This window comes from Lepisosteus platostomus, chromosome 15 (assembly GCF_059453375.1).
Source record: "Lepisosteus platostomus isolate fLepPlt1 chromosome 15, fLepPlt1.hap1, whole genome shotgun sequence".
NCBI lineage: Eukaryota > Metazoa > Chordata > Actinopteri > Semionotiformes > Lepisosteidae > Lepisosteus > Lepisosteus platostomus.
Genome location: NC_142625.1, coordinates 1,240,772 through 1,261,071, shown reverse-complemented (window position 1 = coordinate 1,261,071; position 20,300 = coordinate 1,240,772). Strand labels below are relative to the sequence as shown.

The 20,300-nt window shown below is 51.8% G+C and overlaps 4 non-coding genes across 4 annotated transcripts; all 4 read right to left on the bottom strand.

Moving 5' to 3' along the window:
• Window positions 1–657: 657 nt before the first annotated feature.
• Window positions 658–847, bottom strand: LOC148647542 (U2 spliceosomal RNA). Its single transcript, XR_015927058.1, has one exon. It is a non-coding gene; the product is annotated as a U2 spliceosomal RNA (small nuclear RNA).
• Window positions 848–7,494: 6,647 nt separating this feature from the next.
• Window positions 7,495–7,686, bottom strand: LOC148647541 (U2 spliceosomal RNA). Its single transcript, XR_015926847.1, has one exon. It is a non-coding gene; the product is annotated as a U2 spliceosomal RNA (small nuclear RNA).
• A 3,443-nt stretch (window positions 7,687–11,129) lies between these two features.
• LOC148647540 (U2 spliceosomal RNA) lies at window positions 11,130–11,318 on the bottom strand. Its single transcript, XR_015926836.1, has one exon. It is a non-coding gene; the product is annotated as a U2 spliceosomal RNA (small nuclear RNA).
• Window positions 11,319–17,830: 6,512 nt separating this feature from the next.
• LOC148647539 (U2 spliceosomal RNA) lies at window positions 17,831–18,019 on the bottom strand. The gene has a single exon (XR_015926835.1). It is a non-coding gene; the product is annotated as a U2 spliceosomal RNA (small nuclear RNA).
• Window positions 18,020–20,300: the final 2,281 nt, after the last annotated feature.

Here is a 20,300-nt window from a genome sequence, read left to right as displayed (position 1 = left end):
TCTTTGATCTTCTGTCAACGGCCCGACAACGACCGCAGCCGCAGGGGGCGCCAGCCGCCCGGCCTCCTTAGCTTAGGCCCCTCCCACCGGCAGCAGCTGCGCCCAACCGGCTGCAAGCCAAAGCCGAGCGCCAGCACCTGCGGGCAGAGGCAAGGGGCAGCTCTCTCTCGGGAGGGAGGGAGGGACGGGGACGCGCGCGCACACACACACGCCTGCCTGCCGAAAAAAAAGAAAGAAAAGGTGGATATACTAAGTTTTTGGGAGGGAAAACGCCCAGCTGTCGAAAGGGGCCCGCCTGCAGGGACGGGGACGGACACACACGCAAGCAAGCAAGCAAGCAAGCAAGCAAGCAAGCAAGCAAGCAAGCAAGCAAGCCACGCCTGCCTCCCTGGGAAAAGGCTGAAAAACCTAAGTTTTTTGGAGGGAAAACGCACGGGAGCCGAAAAGGGGGCCGGCCTGCTTGCCCAGAGAGTCGAGACGCGGGAAAGCGCACAGAGGGAGCACGGGAACCGAGAGGGCGAGAGAGAGAGACAGAACACAGAGACACACAGATGGGGGACGAGGGACGAGACCCGAGAAGAAGGAGCTCCAGTCCACTTCGCTCGCTCGCTCGCTCGCTCGCTAGCTACCTACGTCTGTCTTTTCACCGCTGAGAGAAGGTGGTGCACCGCTCCCGGAGGCGCTGCAATACCGGGCCGATGCGTGGAGAGGACGGAGCAAGCTCCTGATCCAGCTCCCTGTTCCAAAAATCCGTTTAATATGTGGTCCCCCGATGGGGGACGTATCAGATATTAAACTGATAAGAACAGATTTTTTTTTTTTTTTTTTTTATTATACAAAATACAAAATAAAACACCAAAAACTACAAATACATAAGTCCAAAAACACAATCAAAAACAAAAAACAATTACACAGCTAAATCAAAGATATCATAATCTCATCCCTTATATAGACACAACCCACCCCAATACAATTCCCCTGCTCAAAAACAAACCCACAATTAACATGAAGCAGATATGCGTACATAAAATAAACAACTTACTTGAAAAACACAGTACATGATTTCCAACCCCAACCCTATTTACCATAATCCCGCCCCTTATGCAAATTACCTTCCACCCCCAAATTCACCCAACAGTCTTATTTACAAATTACAGGAACATTAAAGGACCTAGACTATTTCCAATCCCAGATATCCACTATGGATTTCCATTTCTCCTTTGCGGCATGAAAACCCCATCTTTTTATGTCCCCTTCTACCAACCCTCTCAAATTCCATAAAAGCCTTCTATATAACCCATCTACTGTACAAACAGTTCCCCTCTTGACTAACAAATTCCTGGAATTCCATAACTCAAACTTAATTAAACTAACTAGCAACCATAACACAAAGCTCTTAGCGTTTGCCCCACCTCCCACCTTCAACCCATATAACACAACTGCAGGAAGTACACAGAAAGTGGAGGACAGGCTACTAAACAAAGTTTCACATTTGTTCCAGGTCCGCTGAGCAAAATTACAGTCCCAAAACACGTGGCTGATCGACTCCACCGCATGACACCCGGCTCTAGGACACTCCTGCTGCTTTGTCAGCTTATGTTTGAACAAAACCTCACGAACTGCCAAACGACCCCAAGCGGATAGCCAGTTCAAATCCATTAGATGGTGCTGTAGCCCTCTGGGCTGGACTCGCCGCCAGACCACGTTGGGGACGCCACCTACGAGGCTGGCCTCTTCAGCTTGAGTTACTGCAGAATAGAGCCGTCTGTGGTTAAGCAGGACCTGGTGATCTTTAAGCTCAGGGTGCTGTTTCAGCCAGTGTGTCGCATGCCGATAGTGCCATGGCAGATCGTTCCCATGAGGCAAACTGTTGGACCACTGAGCCAGGGCGCGCACGTGGCTAGATAGCCAGAACCTGACAAAATACTGAAAGGGATGTGAGACTGGGGAATGCAGAGCTATACACAGGCCAGACACATATATACAGTTTAGCTTTACAGGGAAGTTGGGAACTCCCCGTCCGCCTTCTTCCACTGGGCGATACATATCGACTCTGCGCACATACTCATATTTTCCCCCCCACATGAACATAAAAACCTCCCTTACCAGATATCTGTTGAAGCGCGCAGGCATGGGATACACCGATGCTAGATAAACCAGCACAGGCAGAAACACCACTTTCAGGATCAGGACTTTACCTACAAAGGACAGCTGCTTGTTCTTCCAGTGCGTCAGCTGCAGCCTAGCCTTCTCCAGCCTCTGGGACCAATTGCACCAAGCAGCATCCTGTGCCGTGAATAACACCCCTAGAATCTTAAGGGGCCCTTGACAGATGTCCAATCCATGCGCTGGTCCCAGCTGTTCTTTCCAAGGCCCGAAGAACTTGATCTGACTTTTCCCCCTGTTTAGCTTTGCACCTGACGCGAGGGAGAAGTTCTCGAAGACGTCCAAGGCCGCCTGTAGGCTAAGGTAAGAGCTGAGAAATAAGGTAACATCGTCAGCATATAATGCCACCTTAACTCTTTTTCCTCCACTCCCAGGTACGAGGATCCCGTCAATGGATGGCTCCTTCTGGACTGCCCGCGCATAAGGTTCCATATATAGTGCAAAAAGTAATGGGGACAGGGGGCAGCCCTGACGCACACCAGACTCTTGGAGAACCAGTCCTCCCAGGTGCCCGTTCACCAGAACTCTACTGCCAACCTGTGAGTACAGTATTTTTAACCAGCCCAGCATGACAGGGCCGAATCCCATCTTCTCCATCACTTGCCAGACAAAGGTGTGTGAGACATTGTCAAAAGCTTTTTCTAGGTCCAAGCTGGCGATCAGCAACGGGACGTTCCTGTTCTCGGACCACGCTATCACATCCCGTACTAGTTGGAGGGTCCAGCTGGCACGCCGACCTCGAACCCCGCAGGTTTGGTCCCAACCGATCACATGAGCTAGGACCCCCTTCAAGCGGTTTACCAGCACTTTAGCGATCAGCTTATAGTCCACGCACAACATCTGCAGCGGCCTCCAGTTCTTAAGGTCCTTTGCAGGTCCTTTTTTATACAACAGTGTGAGGATTCCCTCCCTCATAGACTCACACATAGCCTTCCTACGAAAGATTTCCTCCGTCACCTGAAGTAAGATTGGCCCTAAGATATCCCAGAACGTCCGATAAAATTCGGCTGGTAGTCCGTCTTTACCTGGTACCTTACCAGCCTTCATGCCGAGCAGAGCGTCGCCAAGTTCCTGCAAGCTTATAGGAGCCTCCAACTGTTCTTGGGCTTTGACAGGAACCTGCGCTGTAATACCGCTCAGCAGCTTTGCACCCATGGCCTCGTCCACCGTCTTTAGGGAAAAAAGACATTGGTAAAAGTGCCTCACCACTTCCAGCATCTCCTCACTACTAGTAACTATTTTCCCCTCCGAAGTCTGAATGCCAGTCATCACACTGCGCTTCTGTCTCTGACGAATTTGCCGGAAGAAAAAACTGGAACATGTTTCGTGAGATTGTATGAACTGCACGTGGGCTCTGAACAGGTAACTCCTTGCCTTTTGCTCGTGATAAGTGCGCAGTTCAGCTTTAGCTGCTGCAATATCTTCAGGGCACACTGACATATCCTTATTACACTGGGAAAACAAGGTGTTTAATCTTTCCTGCAGCGCCCTGCCCTTCTGCCGCTCACGCTTGAGCCTTGCTCTGCCATAAATTCTGGTCTCCTTTCTAATTTTCTTTTTTAAGTGTTCCCACCAATCAATCAGGGGAGTCCCCAGATTCCTCTCCTTCCACCATGTTTGCAATTTGTACCTCATTACCTTGACATATTCGTCTTCTCTTAGGTTCTCCGTATTTAACTTCCACACCCCACGCCCAAACTGGTTCCTTAAATGTGGAAAATGGGCCTCTACTAGGGCATGGTCAGAAAAACCTACCGGCAGCACCACCACCTTCTCCACAGGTACGTCCAGTGAGGCGAATACATAATCAAGGCGCTTCACAGTACCTTGAGCGTTCCTCCACGTGGCCTCTGCTTTCTCCTTTCGGATCCGGTAGGCGCAGTCGTAAAGTCCAAACTGTGCTAGAAGAAGATTGAGCTGCTTTGCCCCTGGATCCCTCTTATCTTGGAGGTCCACGTTAAAGTCTCCTCCCATGATGATCCATTTGTTGGTAAGGCAAACAGGATAAAGTTCCTTAAAGAAATCTGCCCGTAAAGCCATCATTGCCGGGGCATACACACACACACACCGAAAGCAATTCTCACCCGAACAAATATCCAAATATAAGGCTCTCCCAGGCACTACATTCACACATTTCTCCACTATAAAATTGCGATTGCCAAATAAAACTCCAACTCCCGAGGAGTGGACACCTCCGATATTCCATCTAGAATCTCCTCTGTCCCACTCACGAGTGAACTGTATGACGTCTCTTTCATCTTTTAGATGGACTTCCTGCACCAAACAAATATCAAAAACCATGGTTTTCAGGTAAGAAAAAAAGGCCGTCCTCTTTACTAAGTTCCTTAAACCCCGAATATTTAAAGTTAATATTTTCAACATTAGGGGGCAGTAAAAAGGCTCATCAGCTCCATGTAGGCTTGACGCACTGACGCCTCCCTTTGTCCCTGCAAATATAGTTTATCTATTTTACCTCCTGATCGCGTACAGCCAACTGACACTCCTTCATGCAACCTCAGCACACGTCGGAAGTTTGACGGCCGGGGCGGGTACTGCACGTTTCCGTTCTTCCAGGCACAGGCCTCCAAAAACTGCAGCGGGACCTCCAGAATCTTCAGCACTTTGTCTGGGCGCCTTTCCACCCCCACCTCGTACATCTCCTTCAGTTCTCCCTTGTCCCTTATCCATTTCTTTACAAAGTCACCCAACAACATCTTCTTATTGGTCGCATCTATCTGGTTGCGGCCCTTTACTTCGAGGGTTGAAATCTCCTCACCAGAGTGCTCACAACGCACGACAATCCCTGCCGGAGATAGCCCTTGCTCATTGAAGGTCCTAGGCCAGACTATTTTGCTGGCCTTTTCGTCCCATTTACAGAACTTCTTGAACCTCATAGGTACCTCAGCGAATATAAAGACATCTCGTTCTTCTCTCTGCAGGGCGACGCGTGGCTGCATGTGTTCTTCTAAGGCTTCTGCCGAGGTCGGGGTCATCTCCGTTTCTGGAATGACAAAGCCTGAGGACATACCCGACTCTGCCGTAAGGGGGGGGTCACCCACACCACTTACCTCGCCCTCCGACCCTAGTGGAGTAGATTCGGCCTGGGCCAACGAATCTGTGGCCATCGACTCAAGGTATTCCATGGGATCTACACCCGATTTCTTCACCAAGGGCGGCACATCATTTTCCGCCTTTCTTTTCACAACTTTCCTGGCCTGGACGGTGTCCATGGCCTCCTCTTCATCCACTCTGTCCCCCCAGTCTGACCCTACTTCCTCCGCAGAGGGCAGGCTTGATTCCTCAGCCAACGCTCTTATATGCTCTAGCGCGGCGAGCGAGACCCCACCTTCCTCCTCTGCGCTCCCCAGGACCTCCTCAGCACTCACCGGAGCCTCCGTCTCTTCTTCGCCGCTGCGATCTTCTGCTGAGGTAAGTGCTGTTGCCGTCTGCCTGTGGTCCGTTACCTCCTGCCCTTGATCCACACCCTCAGGTTCCATCACCTCCTCGCCAGCGTCAGGGACCAGCGACGCCGGTGCCGGGCCCTCTGCTGCATCTTCTGCCTGGTGAACTGAGGTAACACTTGCTGCCGATGTGCCACCCGCCACGGCTGCGAAACTCATACCTTTCTTTGGGCACGCCCTGTAAATGTGCCCAGAGACCCCGCACAAATTACATTTCGGCTCAGCCCTGCACATGAAGGTGCTGTGCCCCACAGTATCACATCTTCGACAGACCTCCACATCACAGTCAGCAGCATAGTGGCCCCTCTGCCTGCATCGTCTACACGCCAAGGGTTGATCAGGGTAGTACAGATAACCTGTATATGTTCCAATTGAGAAGTTAGCAGGAGGGTGCAAGAGCCCATCCTCAGCACTAGGGTCCGCTCTGAAACGCACCAGAAATTTCCTTTTCCCGTTCCAGACTCTCTTCCTATCCATCTCCTTGATACCCGTGCCCTGAACGTCAACAAATCTTTTAAGAAAATTAACAATGTCTGCTTCTGGGGTAAAAGGGTTGTTCATATGGACCCATATGGGTCTCGCCTCCCGTGCAAACAAAGGTTCAAGGAAAAAATGAACAAAAGGTTCTTCCTGCCTGCGAGCAGTCAAAACAGACCATACTTTCGTGCACTGTTCAGCAGAGTAAAGTGACAAATCAAAAATCTTTTTACCTGGAAAGTCCTGGAGGCAATAGATCTCTTCAGGCTGTAAGGACAAATGCTTGAAAAGGACTTCATCCTCGAAAGCATCCCTCTTGGCAAAATCCTTGTCAGAAGCCTCCACTCGCAGCACAAATCGCACAGTATGCCTTGGTCTTGCGTTCTTGCTTGAAGTCCTCTCCATCTTGTGTAGAGTGGCCGGAATCCTATCCGCCACAAAGAAAAAATCGCCGTCGCTTGAAAAAAGCCGCGCCGTCCACCCCTTCCCTCCTTTGACTCAGAGCCCAAGCCGCGGTCAGGCCACGCACTCAGGATCTTCGCCAAAAGGCCGAGAAGCGATGCCCACAAAGGCGCGGACCGACGCGCGGGCGTTCCGCTGGCGCACAGTGGCGCAGGCCGACTCCTCTGGAGCCCGGGACCCGCGCAGCTGCCGGCCTCCCTGCAGCCAGAGGCCTGCCGCGGGACTCTGCTCCCCCTCTCTCTTGCCTGCCCGCCTGCCTTCCTGCCAGTCCCGGGCGGGGGCCCTGCTCTTTGATCTTCTGTCAACGGCCCGACAACGACCGCAGCCGCAGGGGGCGCCAGCCGCCCGGCCTCCTTAGCTTAGGCCCCTCCCACCGGCAGCAGCTGCGCCCAACCGGCTGCAAGCCAAAGCCGAGCGCCAGCACCTGCGGGCAGAGGCAAGGGGCAGCTCTCTCTCGGGAGGGAGGGAGGGACGGGGACGCGCGCGCACACACACACGCCTGCCTGCCGAAAAAAAAGAAAGAAAAGGTGGATATACTAAGTTTTTGGGAGGGAAAACGCCCAGCTGTCGAAAGGGGCCCGCCTGCAGGGACGGGGACGGACACACACGCAAGCAAGCAAGCAAGCAAGCAAGCAAGCAAGCAAGCCACGCCTGCCTCCCTGGGAAAAGGCTGAAAAACCTAAGTTTTTTGGAGGGAAAACGCACGGGAGCCGAAAAGGGGGCCGGCCTGCTTGCCCAGAGAGTCGAGACGCGGGAAAGCGCACAGAGGGAGCACGGGAACCGAGAGGGCGAGAGAGAGAGACAGAACACAGAGACACACAGATGGGGGACGAGGGACGAGACCCGAGAAGAAGGAGCTCCAGTCCACTTCGCTCGCTCGCTCGCTCGCTCGCTAGCTACCTACGTCTGTCTTTTCACCGCTGAGAGAAGGTGGTGCACCGCTCCCGGAGGCGCTGCAATACCGGGCCGATGCGTGGAGAGGACGGAGCAAGCTCCTGATCCAGCTCCCTGTTCCAAAAATCCGTTTAATATGTGGTCCCCCGATGGGGGACGTATCAGATATTAAACTGATAAGAACAGATTTTTTTTTTTTTTTTATTATACAAAATACAAAAGAAATTCCAAAAACTCCAAAAAACAAAACACAATCCCAAATACACAATAGTCACAATAACAACCAAAGTCATCTCAACCCATAATTCTGTTAAATACAAAATTCCATTCAGTAGTCAACTAACAAAAACTTCTGCATACTTACAACACTTCCCATTCAATTCTCAACAAATTATTACACAGAAAAATCAATACACAACACAAATCTGTTCATATCCCATTACATAACCTCAAACCCCACTAATCTCCATAATCCCGCCCCCTATGCAAATTAAACAAGATCCCTTTCCCAAACTTACAATACATTCATTTTCTTAACCTCATTATATACAATCAAACGCCCCATCCCAGTTTCCAAAAACAATTCACCCCACAACATCATCACATTTACATTTTTCACCCCTTATACAAACTATTCCAATAATCAAAAATCATTTAACAACCAATACAATAACTTTCTTACACTAATACATATTCAGGTCAATTAATAACAAAAACAATACACAGCAAAACCAATATCACAGCTCATCATTATTCAGTTCCACCATTTCTAAGCAACCCACCCTATAACCCAAAACCACCACAAAACCACTCTCACTTTACCATAATCCCACCCCTTATGCAAATATAACCCTGACCTCTGAAAAAACTATAACTTAGTTCTCCATCACCCCTTCCCTTTCTTTTTTCCTTTTTTTCTAACCGTCTATCCCACCCTTACCTTCCCCTTCTTATTTTCCCGTACCTTCTTCTTCAGCAGTCTTCCCCTCCTTCACTTTGCACTTCAATAGTCGACTAACAAAACCTCTAACTACTAACAACCCTTCCCACTCAATTCTCAACAAATAATTACACACTCATCCTCTTCCTCCACCATTTGTCAAAATAATCATAAGAAGCATCTTCACACTCCCCTTTCGCTTTCCCTAACACTTGATAACCTACCAACAAATTCTTCTCAATCGAAAATTCAAAAACAACATGCGGATACTTTTTTTCCACAAACCGTGAAACCGCCATCAGTCGTTTCCTAACTGAACTCTCCCGAAGATCTTCCCTCTCATCCCGAGCCACCCACCCCCGAAGCCCCTTCTTCCTTCTTTTTATAGGCCAGTGAAAATAAATACGATCCTCTCTTTCTTCCCTCCACTGCTTCCATTCAATGTCTCCATACCAACAATCCCCTTCTCTCACCATTCCCACTGCCTTTCCACCAAACCCTGAACCTTCTACTAACTCTCCCCCACCCTTCAGCCCCACTTCAACATCTTCCACCAACTCCCCACTAACTCCTACCATACTCTCAACCATCAGTTCTTCTACAGCTAGAACAGCAAAGGGGTTTGTGACCTCCACTGCCTGCCCACCCGCTTCAACCTTTTGCTCAGCAACACTCTTCCCTTCACCTTTCACCTCCTCCTCAGTCACTGAACTCTCTCCTTCTGTCTGACTCTCACAATCATCACTCTCTTCCGTCTCGCTATCTTCAGACACACTCACCTCTCGCAAACTCTGCTGTCCTACTTCCACGCTCTCGTTCACTTCTTCTGCCCTAACCATCACACATCCCTTATCCAACACACCCACCTTCCCCTCTATATCTTCCATCCCCATATTAACCCTCTTCACATTTTTCATACAATACCTTTGACCATGTCCTGGCTCATCACACAAATAACACTTCTTCTCTTGAACACAGTTCCTAACCACATGACCCTTCTTCCCACACCGTTTACAAAACACTGACTCACACTGTGCAGAAAAATGTCCACGTTCTCCACATAACATGCAAGCAAGGGGCTGCCCAGAATACACCAGGTAACCCCTGTGAGTCCCGATCTCGAAGAAAGCAGGGGGATGTATCACCCCCTCCTCCGCTGTGTTCCCCAGTCGCAGTCTCATCAAATACGTCCGCTTCCCATTCCACACGCCATCCGAATCCAAGTGCTTCTTCCCTGCTCCTTGCAGATCCACAAACTGCTGTAAAAAGAATACAATATCCTCCTCTGGAACAAATGAGTCAAAAACATGCACCATCATTACTGCAAGCTCCCCTGCAAACATTGGCTCAACACAAAAAAACTTAACAGGATCTTCATTTCTTCTCTCCTGAACTTTTCTCCATACTTCAAAACACAAGGCTTCTGTTGCAAGAGTTAGTTCAAACACTCCCCGAGCACAATAATCCTGGAGACAAAATACGTCTGCCAATTCAACACCCAAACATTGAATCAAAACCAAATTCTTGAACTTATCTCTGTCCCAAAAAGCAGGTCCATCGCGGCTCCTCAACGAGAAACAAAGGGAGTTCTTCCTCCGCTCCTTCCTCGCCCAGGGATGCCCAGCCATCGCTCCAGCAATGCTCCTCAGCTCTCCTTCCGAAACCTCCAGGCAAGCAAAACGCCGTCGTCCAGCACCGACCACCGCCTTCAGCAAACTCCTCGTCCACACCGCTCCGGTCTTCCAGGTTCCACCATCAGCAATCCATTCCTTCCGGTCCGTCCGATCCTCCCCTCGCCTTCCCGACCCCCTGGACTAAGATCTTGGAACTGCGGTCAGGCCACTTGAACCTTGATCTTAGCCAAAAGGCCGAGAAGCGATGCCCACAAAGGCGCGGACCGACGCGCGGGCGTTCCGCTGGCGCACAGTGGCGCAGGCCGACTCCTCTGGAGCCCGGGACCCGCGCAGCTGCCGGCCTCCCTGCAGCCAGAGGCCTGCCGCGGGACTCTGCTCCCCCTCTCTCTTGCCTGCCCGCCTGCCTTCCTGCCAGTCCCGGGCGGGGGCCCTGCTCTTTGATCTTCTGTCAACGGCCCGACAACGACCGCAGCCGCAGGGGGCGCCAGCCGCCCGGCCTCCTTAGCTTAGGCCCCTCCCACCGGCAGCAGCTGCGCCCAACCGGCTGCAAGCCAAAGCCGAGCGCCAGCACCTGCGGGCAGAGGCAAGGGGCAGCTCTCTCTCGGGAGGGAGGGAGGGACGGGGACGCGCGCGCACACACACACGCCTGCCTGCCGAAAAAAAAGAAAGAAAAGGTGGATATACTAAGTTTTTGGGAGGGAAAACGCCCAGCTGTCGAAAGGGGCCCGCCTGCAGGGACGGGGACGGACACACACGCAAGCAAGCAAGCAAGCAAGCAAGCAAGCAAGCAAGCAAGCAAGCAAGCAAGCAAGCCACGCCTGCCTCCCTGGGAAAAGGCTGAAAAACCTAAGTTTTTTGGAGGGAAAACGCACGGGAGCCGAAAAGGGGGCCGGCCTGCTTGCCCAGAGAGTCGAGACGCGGGAAAGCGCACAGAGGGAGCACGGGAACCGAGAGGGCGAGAGAGAGAGACAGAACACAGAGACACACAGATGGGGGACGAGGGACGAGACCCGAGAAGAAGGAGCTCCAGTCCACTTCGCTCGCTCGCTCGCTCGCTCGCTAGCTACCTACGTCTGTCTTTTCACCGCTGAGAGAAGGTGGTGCACCGCTCCCGGAGGCGCTGCAATACCGGGCCGATGCGTGGAGAGGACGGAGCAAGCTCCTGATCCAGCTCCCTGTTCCAAAAATCCGTTTAATATGTGGTCCCCCGATGGGGGACGTATCAGATATTAAACTGATAAGAACAGATTTTTGTTTTTAAATATATTTTATTACAAAAGACATCACAAACAATCATAATCAAACCTTAATCACAACGACAACACTGTACATAACAGAAAACAAAGCCCTGAAACAGAAAAAAAACAAAAACCCCAAACACTCCTCATTACCATAACCCCACCCCTTATTCTAATGAACACACACCCTCTAAGAAACAAAAACTCTCTCAAAAACTCAGAATCATCCCTTCTACTCTAAATATCTACTAGAGATTTCCACTTTTCCTTGACCGCATGGTAGCTCCAATTTCTCAGGTCGGCTGCTATCATGCATTTGACGTCCCACTTTACTTTGTCCCAAACTCCCCTCACACTCCGCAACACACCTTTTTTAACTAGGACATTTCTGGCAGCCCATAATTCAAACTTAACGCAACTGATCAAAAACCATAAAACAAAAACAGTCCCTTTTGTCCTCCCCCTCCCCCCGACGCCATACATCAAGGTCGCTAGATTTATTTTAAAACCGGACTCTAGCGTTCCTAAAAAAGGCGCACACTTCCCCCACACGCGCTGTGCAAAAGAACAAAACCAAAACACATGTTCGATCGTCTCAACAGCTTGGCAGTCCGCCCGCGGGCACCTGGCCTGCCTAGTGAGCTTGTGCTTGTACAAGACATCCCGCACCGGAAGCCTTTTCCACGCCGCCAGCCAGTTCAGATCCTGCATGTCAAGTCGTAGGCCTCTGGGCTGTACCCTCTTCCAGATCTTTGTGGCGACACCCCCGACGATAGTGGCTTCCCCCTGCTCCATTACTGCGCGGTACAGTGCCTTGTGGTCCGCCAGAGGAGGATCTCCCCCGGCCAGATGAGTTCTCACCCAGGCTACTGCGTGCCTGTAATGCCACGGTAAGTCTTCCCCGTGCGGGACGTCGTTCCTCCAGCCTGTAAGGTGCCTCATACTGCTGGCCAGCCAGAACCTTGCAAAAAACTGAGAGCAGTGCGTTACTGGTTGACCTAAAGTAGCGCACAACCCCGACACATACAGGCAATTCAGTTTGACGGGGATGTTTGGAACCCCCCTACCTCCCTTCTCGATTGGACGGTACATATCGATGCGCTTGATGTACTCATATTTCTTGCTCCACAAGAAATCAAAGGTGACTTTAACAAGATATCTATTGTATCTTGCAGGCATTGGGAAGACATAAGCGAGATGAATCAGCGCAGGCAAGACTTCTGTTTTCAATACTACGACCTTCTCCGTGAAAGTTAAAAGTCTATCGCTCCATCGCTGCAATCTCACCCTTGTGACTTCTAAAGTCTGCAGCCAGTTGTGATGCACCATCCCCTGGTCTTGGAAGGAGATGCCCAACACTTTCAAGGGGCCCTTACAAAAGTCCAGCCCACATATCCCTCCCTCCCTCTCTCTCCATGACCCGAAAAACTTAACCTTACTTTTTTGCTTGTTCAGCCTGGCCCCTGACACCTTAGCAAAGTCCTCAAAAAGGACCAGAGCTTTATGCAGGCCATGGTCAGAGGTCAGCATCAGCGTTACGTCGTCCGCATACGCAGACAACTTGACCCGCTCTCCGCCACTCCCAGGCACTAACAGCCCGTCCACCTCTGGGGACATGTTCACCATCCTCACAAACGGTTCCATGTAGAGGATGAACAGCAACGGGGACAGGGGGCAACCTTGCCTCACTCCCGAGTTTTGCTTCACGATCTTCCCAGTGAAACCATTGACCACGACTCTGCTGCCCACCTGTGCATACAAAGTCCTCAGCCAGCCAATAAAAGTGCGTCCGAAGCCCATTCGTTCCATCACCTGCCACAGGAACGCGTGCGATACCTTGTCAAACGCCTTCTCCAGGTCTAGGTTGGCTAAAACTAGTGGCAGGTTCCTTTGTTCAGACCATGCAACTGCATCCCTAATGAGCTGCAGAGACCAGCTGATCCTTCTCCCTTTCACGCCACAAGTCTGATCTTTGCCCACCACCGACCCTATTACCTCCTTCAACCGATTGACCAGTACCTTGGCAATGAGCTTGTAATCGGCACACAACATAGTGAGTGGCCTCCAATTCCCTAAGTCTGTTGTCTGTCCTTTCTTAAATAATAAGGTCAGGACCCCCTCACGCATCGAGTCCCCTAGTCTCCCCTTAGTGACGACCTCAATTGTTATTTTGAGCATTATAGGCCCTAGGATGCCCCAAAAAGCCTTGTAGAATTCTGCAGGCAAGCCGTCCAAGCCTGGTGCCTTCCTGTTTTTCATCCCGGCCAGCGCTCCTTTAAGTTCTTCTATACTGATAGGCCTTTCCAAAAAAAGCCTGCCACTCTCCGGCACCCGTGCAGTGATGCACTCCAACACAGCGGACCCCGATGCTTCTCCTACAAGTTCACCCGAGAAGAGTTCTTTATAGTATGCATGGACCGCCTTCAGCATACCATCAGTGTCTTCCACTATTTTGTCGGCACTAACGCGGACCCCACTCATACTTCTCCTGTTCTGAAGTCTCCTCACCTGCCGGAACAGAGAAGAGGCGCATGTCCGTTGCTGCAACAGGGAATCGATCCGGGCTTTAAACAGAAAGCTTCTAGCTCTTTGCTGGTGATAAGTTTTCAACCTGGCCCTGACAGCTGCTATTTCCTCCATGTCAACTTCCACCCCCTCATTAAGCAGAGAATAGAGGTTATGCAACTCCCGTTGCAGGATCCTCCCCTCCCTTACTTCACTCCTCCGGCGATTTAAACTATACTCCTTAGTGAACTTTCTGATCCGCTTCTTCACTACCTCCCACCAGTCCAGAGCCGAAATATGGCTCCTCTTTGCGCCCCACCATTCATTCAGCTTGGATGCCATACACTTAAGGTAAGGCTCCTCACTCAATACCCCCACATTCATTCGCCAATAACCCCTGCCATACAATCTGTGCTGAAGACGCAATTCAACCTCGACGATGGTGTGGTCGGAGCACCACGTTGGCTGGACAGCAGCTCTCTCCACTTTCACCTCCCTTGAGGCGAAAAAGTAATCTAGGCGTCTTGCAACTCCTGCTGAGTTCCTCCAAGTCATCGCCACTGCTCCGGGTGCGACTCGGGAAAAGCAATCCACCAGGTTAAAACGCGTCAAGAGCCCTCGCAGCTGTCTCCCCCCCGCATCCTCCCGGCTGCTGAGGTCCACATTGAAATCTCCACCTATGACGAGGGTTTTATTTGTGGCACAAAGCGGGTAGAGCTCTTTAAAAAAATCTGCCCTCAAGGAGCCTACTGCAGGGGCATACACTGAAATAAACCTAAAATTATCATTGCCAAAACACACATCCACACACAAGGCCCTCCCAGGCACTATTACGTTGCACTCTTCCACACTCATTTCACGGTTACCAAATAAAATCCCCACACCCGACGAGTGAACCCCTCCCACACTCCACCGAGACCCCCCCTTGTCCCAGTCCCTCGTAAAAGCCACAACGTCCTCGCCGTTCTTCAGGTGCACTTCCTGCAAAAAGCACACATCAAAGCTCAGGCTTTTCAAAGAAAGAAACACTGCTGTCCTCTTCACCCTGTCTCTCAGCCCCCTCACATTGAGAGTAGCTAGCTTCATCTCAGATGCTGGTTAGAGCCTTCCTTCCCATTTCCTAATGATCTTCATGGCCGCGATGTACACATCCCTAACCTCCGACTCCTTCTGCCCATACACGTACAATCCAGTGACCTTCCTAGTTTTCCCGTTACTTTCGATCTTAACTCCCGGGAAGGACCTCAAAACATTTTTAAGCCCCCCGGCTCGATTAGGAAACTTTATGCTCCCCTCCATCCATTCACACCGTTTCAGGAAACTGGAAGATGCGTCGAGATACTTCACTATTCCACCATCTCTTTTGAATGCACCGGCCGCAAAGGCCGCCTTTGCCAAGCCGTCATTGTTTCGCCACTTCCTCTCCATGTCCTGCAAAAGAATCTTTTTAGGGACGATTTCCGTGTGCGTCTCCCCATACAGCTCAAAACGCCGGATCTCACTCCCTTCGCGCACGCAGCCGAAACGAATGTCCCTCTGCGATATCTGCTGTTCCTCAAAATCGGCGGGCCATATAACCTTATCGCTCCTCTCGTCCCATTTGCAGAGTTCTACAAAGTCTCGGGGAAGTTCGGAGTCCAGCCAGAGGCCTCCCCCCTCTCCTTGTCTTTGGACTGCACCGGCCTGCGCGTCTTGGGTGAGTACATTACCGCTTCCGTCAATAGTGCCTTCAGTTTCGGGGACAAAAGGTGTTCCAGTGCGTTCCGAGGAGCCGCTGCCACCAAGCTCCTCATGCTCCACGTCCCGGATCTCTCCTTCCTCTTCCTCCACCCGGCACAGTAAGGGGGCTGAAGCCTCAGACACCTGTCTGCCACCCGGGGCCAGTTCCTCTGGATCCCTGCCCGCTTTTTTTTGCAGAAAGCTCATCGGATTCGGCAGCCTTCCTCTTGACTGACTTTTTGGAGGAAGAAACCCCATCTTCCTCCTCCTCCTCCACTCTATCCTCCCAGTCCCTTGGTGGGGCTATGCCCTCCATCTCACTCACCGCGTCCTTTAAGAAAGGTAGCCCGGGTGTATCATAGCTGATGGCATCTCCGGAGTGGCCCGTTTCCATCTCCTCATTTGCCATCTGCTCCTCACTGTCTCCTGGGACACCTTCCCCAGCTGCCTCCTGTTCCGCTGGTGGATCTTCTGCCGAGCTTCCCAGCACGCCCGTGTCAGCTGCCTCGCTCCCGGAGTCCCTCTGGCCTGCAGACACAGCTTCCTCATCCTTCCGTGGCCTGCTCATGGCTGCGGAATAGCTCCTAGCCTTTATAGGGCACTCCCTATAGGCATGCCCCGGCTTTCCACATAAATTGCACTTGATGTCTTCTGTGCAAGCGGACCCAACATGCCCGATACCACCGCACCTTCTGCATATCTGCACTCTACAGTTCAGGGCTATATGGCCCTCTTGTCCACAGCGCCTGCACGTGAGGGGCTGGCCCGGATAGAACAAGTACCCATTGCTCGAACCGATAGTAAAGGAAGCTGGCGGGTGTAGTAAACCGTCGCTTGCCTGCGTACTAAACCGGAATCGGACTCGGTACCGTCTTTTCCCACTCCAGTATTTCTTTCTGTCCAGCAATTTGACTCCCTCATCCTGCACATCCACAAAGCGCTTGAGGTAGCTCACAATGTCCTCCTCCGCCATGTAAGGGTTGAATACATGCACTGTTAAAGGCCTCAGTTCTCGTGCAAATAAAGGTTCAATATAAAACCGTTTGAGTGGCTCTTCATTCCTGTGCTCACTAGCAAGTGACCAAACCTCATTGCATTTAGTGTCAGTGATTAAAGTGAGGTCAAATACCTTCCTCCCGGGAAAGTCTTGTAGGCAGTAAGTGTCCTCCGGGTGCACTCCCAAGGTCTTCTCCAGCACCACTTCCTCAAAAGTATCTCTGTAGATCAACTCCTGGGCTTCTTCCTCCTCCTTCAAAACGAACCGGATCGTGTTCCTCAGCCTCGCCTCTCTGGTGCTCGATCTTCTCTCCATCCTTCCGAAATGGCCGGATCCTCCTCCGCCACGTAGAAAAAAGAAAAATGCTCCCGCCTAGCCTGTAGACAGGTCCGGGGAAAAAAGCCCCCTCACCTTCTCTCCTTCTGACTGCTCCTACAGCCGCGGTCAAGCCACGTACTGTGATCGCAGCCAAAAGGCCGAGAAGCGATGCCCACAAAGGCGCGGACCGACGCGCGGGCGTTCCGCTGGCGCACAGTGGCGCAGGCCGACTCCTCTGGAGCCCGGGACCCGCGCAGCTGCCGGCCTCCCTGCAGCCAGAGGCCTGCCGCGGGACTCTGCTCCCCCTCTCTCTTGCCTGCCCGCCTGCCTTCCTGCCAGTCCCGGGCGGGGGCCCTGCTCTTTGATCTTCTGTCAACGGCCCGACAACGACCGCAGCCGCAGGGGGCGCCAGCCGCCCGGCCTCCTTAGCTTAGGCCCCTCCCACCGGCAGCAGCTGCGCCCAACCGGCTGCAAGCCAAAGCCGAGCGCCAGCACCTGCGGGCAGAGGCAAGGGGCAGCTCTCTCTCGGGAGGGAGGGAGGGACGGGGACGCGCGCGCACACACACACGCCTGCCTGCCGAAAAAAAAGAAAGAAAAGGTGGATATACTAAGTTTTTGGGAGGGAAAACGCCCAGCTGTCGAAAGGGGCCCGCCTGCAGGGACGGGGACGGACACACACGCAAGCAAGCAAGCAAGCAAGCAAGCAAGCAAGCAAGCAAGCAAGCAAGCAAGCAAGCCACGCCTGCCTCCCTGGGAAAAGGCTGAAAAACCTAAGTTTTTTGGAGGGAAAACGCACGGGAGCCGAAAAGGGGGCCGGCCTGCTTGCCCAGAGAGTCGAGACGCGGGAAAGCGCACAGAGGGAGCACGGGAACCGAGAGGGCGAGAGAGAGAGACAGAACACAGAGACACACAGATGGGGGACGAGGGACGAGACCCGAGAAGAAGGAGCTCCAGTCCACTTCGCTCGCTCGCTCGCTCGCTCGCTAGCTACCTACGTCTGTCTTTTCACCGCTGAGAGAAGGTGGTGCACCGCTCCCGGAGGCGCTGCAATACCGGGCCGATGCGTGGAGAGGACGGAGCAAGCTCCTGATCCAGCTCCCTGTTCCAAAAATCCGTTTAATATGTGGTCCCCCGATGGGGGACGTATCAGATATTAAACTGATAAGAACAGATTTTTGTTTTTAAATATATTTTATTACAAAAGACATCACAAACAATCATAATCAAACCTTAATCACAACGACAACACTGTACATAACAGAAAACAAAGCCCTGAAACAGAAAAAAAACAAAAACCCCAAACACTCCTCATTACCATAACCCCACCCCTTATTCTAATGAACACACACCCTCTAAGAAACAAAAACTCTCTCAAAAACTCAGAATCATCCCTTCTACTCTAAATATCTACTAGAGATTTCCACTTTTCCTTGACCGCATGGTAGCTCCAATTTCTCAGGTCGGCTGCTATCATGCATTTGACGTCCCACTTTACTTTGTCCCAAACTCCCCTCACACTCCGCAACACACCTTTTTTAACTAGGACATTTCTGGCAGCCCATAATTCAAACTTAACGCAACTGATCAAAAACCATAAAACAAAAACAGTCCCTTTTGTCCTCCCCCTCCCCCCGACGCCATACATCAAGGTCGCTAGATTTATTTTAAAACCGGACTCTAGCGTTCCTAAAAAAGGCGCACACTTCCCCCACACGCGCTGTGCAAAAGAACAAAACCAAAACACATGTTCGATCGTCTCAACAGCTTGGCAGTCCGCCCGCGGGCACCTGGCCTGCCTAGTGAGCTTGTGCTTGTACAAGACATCCCGCACCGGAAGCCTTTTCCACGCCGCCAGCCAGTTCAGATCCTGCATGTCAAGTCGTAGGCCTCTGGGCTGTACCCTCTTCCAGATCTTTGTGGCGACACCCCCGACGATAGTGGCTTCCCCCTGCTCCATTACTGCGCGGTACAGTGCCTTGTGGTCCGCCAGAGGAGGATCTCCCCCGGCCAGATGAGTTCTCACCCAGGCTACTGCGTGCCTGTAATGCCACGGTAAGTCTTCCCCGTGCGGGACGTCGTTCCTCCAGCCTGTAAGGTGCCTCATACTGCTGGCCAGCCAGAACCTTGCAAAAAACTGAGAGCAGTGCGTTACTGGTTGACCTAAAGTAGCGCACAACCCCGACACATACAGGCAATTCAGTTTGACGGGGATGTTTGGAACCCCCCTACCTCCCTTCTCGATTGGACGGTACATATCGATGCGCTTGATGTACTCATATTTCTTGCTCCACAAGAAATCAAAGGTGACTTTAACAAGATATCTATTGTATCTTGCAGGCATTGGGAAGACATAAGCGAGATGAATCAGCGCAGGCAAGACTTCTGTTTTCAATACTACGACCTTCTCCGTGAAAGTTAAAAGTCTATCGCTCCATCGCTGCAATCTCACCCTTGTGACTTCTAAAGTCTGCAGCCAGTTGTGATGCACCATCCCCTGGTCTTGGAAGGAGATGCCCAACACTTTCAAGGGGCCCTTACAAAAGTCCAGCCCACATATCCCTCCCTCCCTCTCTCTCCATGACCCGAAAAACTTAACCTTACTTTTTTGCTTGTTCAGCCTGGCCCCTGACACCTTAGCAAAGTCCTCAAAAAGGACCAGAGCTTTATGCAGGCCATGGTCAGAGGTCAGCATCAGCGTTACGTCGTCCGCATACGCAGACAACTTGACCCGCTCTCCGCCACTCCCAGGCACTAACAGCCCGTCCACCTCTGGGGACATGTTCACCATCCTCACAAACGGTTCCATGTAGAGGATGAACAGCAACGGGGACAGGGGGCAACCTTGCCTCACTCCCGAGTTTTGCTTCACGATCTTCCCAGTGAAACCATTGACCACGACTCTGCTGCCCACCTGTGCATACAAAGTCCTCAGCCAGCCAATAAAAGTGCGTCCGAAGCCCATTCGTTCCATCACCTGCCACAGGAACGCGTGCGATACCTTGTCAAACGCCTTCTCCAGGTCTAGGTTGGCTAAAACTAGTGGCAGGTTCCTTTGTTCAGACCATGCAACTGCATCCCTAATGAGCTGCAGAGACCAGCTGATCCTTCTCCCTTTCACGCCACAAGTCTGATCTTTGCCCACCACCGACCCTATTACCTCCTTCAACCGATTGACCAGTACCTTGGCAATGAGCTTGTAATCGGCACACAACATAGTGAGTGGCCTCCAATTCCCTAAGTCTGTTGTCTGTCCTTTCTTAAATAATAAGGTCAGGACCCCCTCACGCATCGAGTCCCCTAGTCTCCCCTTAGTGACGACCTCAATTGTTATTTTGAGCATTATAGGCCCTAGGATGCCCCAAAAAGCCTTGTAGAATTCTGCAGGCAAGCCGTCCAAGCCTGGTGCCTTCCTGTTTTTCATCCCGGCCAGCGCTCCTTTAAGTTCTTCTATACTGATAGGCCTTTCCAAAAAAAGCCTGCCACTCTCCG